Source organism: Hevea brasiliensis, chromosome 5 (genome assembly GCF_030052815.1).
Source record: "Hevea brasiliensis isolate MT/VB/25A 57/8 chromosome 5, ASM3005281v1, whole genome shotgun sequence".
NCBI lineage: Eukaryota > Viridiplantae > Streptophyta > Magnoliopsida > Malpighiales > Euphorbiaceae > Hevea > Hevea brasiliensis.
In genome coordinates this window covers 98,274,523-98,276,996 of record NC_079497.1, presented here as the reverse complement: position 1 = coordinate 98,276,996, position 2,474 = coordinate 98,274,523, and the positions used below count along the sequence as shown (strand labels likewise).

General features: G+C 35.4%; 1 non-coding gene across 1 annotated transcript; it reads left to right on the top strand.

The window, feature by feature from the left end:
- Positions 1–1,241: 1,241 nt before the first annotated feature.
- Positions 1,242–1,348, top strand: LOC131180505 (small nucleolar RNA R71). The gene has a single exon (XR_009149272.1). It is a non-coding gene; the product is annotated as a small nucleolar RNA R71 (small nucleolar RNA).
- The last annotated feature ends 1,126 nt before the right edge of the window (positions 1,349–2,474 follow it).

Genomic DNA, 2,474 nt, shown 5'->3' with positions numbered 1-2,474 from the left:
TCCCAACTCAAGCTGAAGTCATGGTTTATGTCAAACCCCATTTGCTATGAATATTATGTTCTCTTTTAATTCCAGTTCTTGATTAAAAGATTTTCTCATCAGAAACTCTTTCTGAATAAATCTATCTATCCTGGCCAGGAACTTGAAACATCAAGAATAATTAAATGAACATAGGATTTTATCTCTATTTACTTAGAGGAACAAATTCTATCTTGATCAACACTTACCTCCATATATAACTAGTAGAAGCCAACACATGCCCATATACCCATACACAGTACAAGTATGAAAGCAGTATTAAACTCAAACCACCTATATACAAGATAACTGTGCTATCTCAGGTCTAAAGATTATATGCACTGATATGATTTATGACAATGCATTGATAAGAGTAAACTCCATGTGCTTGTCATAAGTGTCACTGGTTCGGCCTACTTATCATGTATAAGTGCCTATCATGTTTGTTATATGGCATGAGACTCACCATTCCATCTTATTTATATCTCATATAAATAACTTGGGAACAAACATGAATGCAATCTTTTTGGATAAGTCATGTCCTTATTATGAAGTATCCTCGATTGTGAACTTATTTATGATACTTTGTACTAGAATACTATGACTCATATTCTTAACAACTTAAGAATAGAATTTCTAACAAAATATCAATGGACCTTTTCTATTACACATAAACATATTATGTAAATGGAAAAGTGGAAATGCCTTTTATTAATAAAAACATGTACAAGATACATACTAAATAATATGCTCTAGGGCATACTACTAATAGGTTTCTCCATCCAAGGTTTCAAATGTTTGAATATGGATTGTTAAACTACCTTTAGTTGAAGTTTCCTCTGTTATTCACATAGTTTAGCTGTTCTGTAGAGGGTTCATTGAAGTTGTTGCATTCTGAAGTCATACACCCTCCTCCACAGCTGTCGCAATGTTGGTTGCTCATCCCTATAGCATTGGCTTGCATTCTGTGAAGCCTTTTTATGAGCTGGTCAAACTGAGCATTTATCATGCTTAGGACATCCACTTCTGGGATCCCTGCTGTTCTTCTTGTATCTCCCTTTTTATTCAACCACTCATAGTTATGATAAGCAACCCTCTCCAGAAGTTCAAGGGCTTGAACTACTGTGTTCTCCATCAGGTCTCCTTCTGCAGCTGAATCTATTGTACTCCTTGTAGAGGGCAATAACCCATTATAGAAATTCTGAACTAGAAGCCAATCTTCTATGCCATGGTGTGGACATTCCCTCTGTAAGTCTTTATATCTTTCCCATGTGTCATAGAGTGATTCACCTTCCTTTTGCCTAAACGTGTTGAGTTCAACCCTAAATTTTGTAGTCTTCGCAGGGAGGAAATACCTTGCTAAGAAAGCTTGTGAGAGGTCTTCCCAAGTGGTGAATGTTCCAGCTAGTTGAGAAAGTAACCACTTCCTTGCTCTATCTCAAAGGGAGAATGGGAATGCTTTGAGTCTTATAGCTTGATCAGAGATTCCATTCATCTTAAATGTGTCACATAGGGCAAGAAAGCACTGGAGGTGGTAGTATGGATCTTCCATAGGTGAACCTCCAAACTGAGTCTGTTGAATCATCTGGAGCCATACCAGTTTGAGTTCAAAATTGTTGGCCTCCACTGCAGGTCTTGTAACGCTGGGCTGGAATCCTTGGATAGATGGAGCTCCATAGTCCCTCAATGGTCTTGGCCTGTTGTTGTTGCTGGCCATGACTGGACTTTATAAAATTCCTTGATCTTATTCTTATTGTCTCCTTTCTCTCCTGATGGTTCTTAGAGTCTTATCTATCTCGGAATCCAAGTCTAAAATTTCTTCCTTCGGTTTTGTTCTGGTCATGTACCAAACCAAATACCTAAGAGAAAATAAAAGAATAAAAACAAATTAAGTAAATTTAAATAGTAAACGTAAATGCCTAAATTAGTTAAATTGCCTATCACCTAATATTACTAGAAATAAATTCCCTGGCAACGGCATCAAAAACTTGTTTGCTGGTTTTACAATCCCGCAAGTGCATGGATCGCTAACAAGTAATAAAGTAGTAAGTAAAGTATCGTACCATGAGAAATTTAATTAGCAAGTACTAAACTACATAGAAATTATGATTGTCTAGGCTGTCGAATATATATAAAGAGTGAATCTAATTTATGTTGAGTGCTAAAAACTAAGAGAACAATGATCTTAAAATGAAATAATCTATTAAAAAAATTCTAAAATTAAGATTTCACACTTTAACCTTATTATGGATTTAATCTTGTCTATTCATTAGATTGAGGGTCGTTACTTTGATGGAAATTAATCCTAAGATATCTTAGGTCCTCTCTCAAGGTACCTAAGATGTATTTTAATTAAAGCTAAACCCTACTTTCATTAGTGATTAGTCCTAATAGAAAGCCCTTAAGATCTATGATTAATTATGGAATTCTACGAAGGATTTTAGCCTATCTCTAGG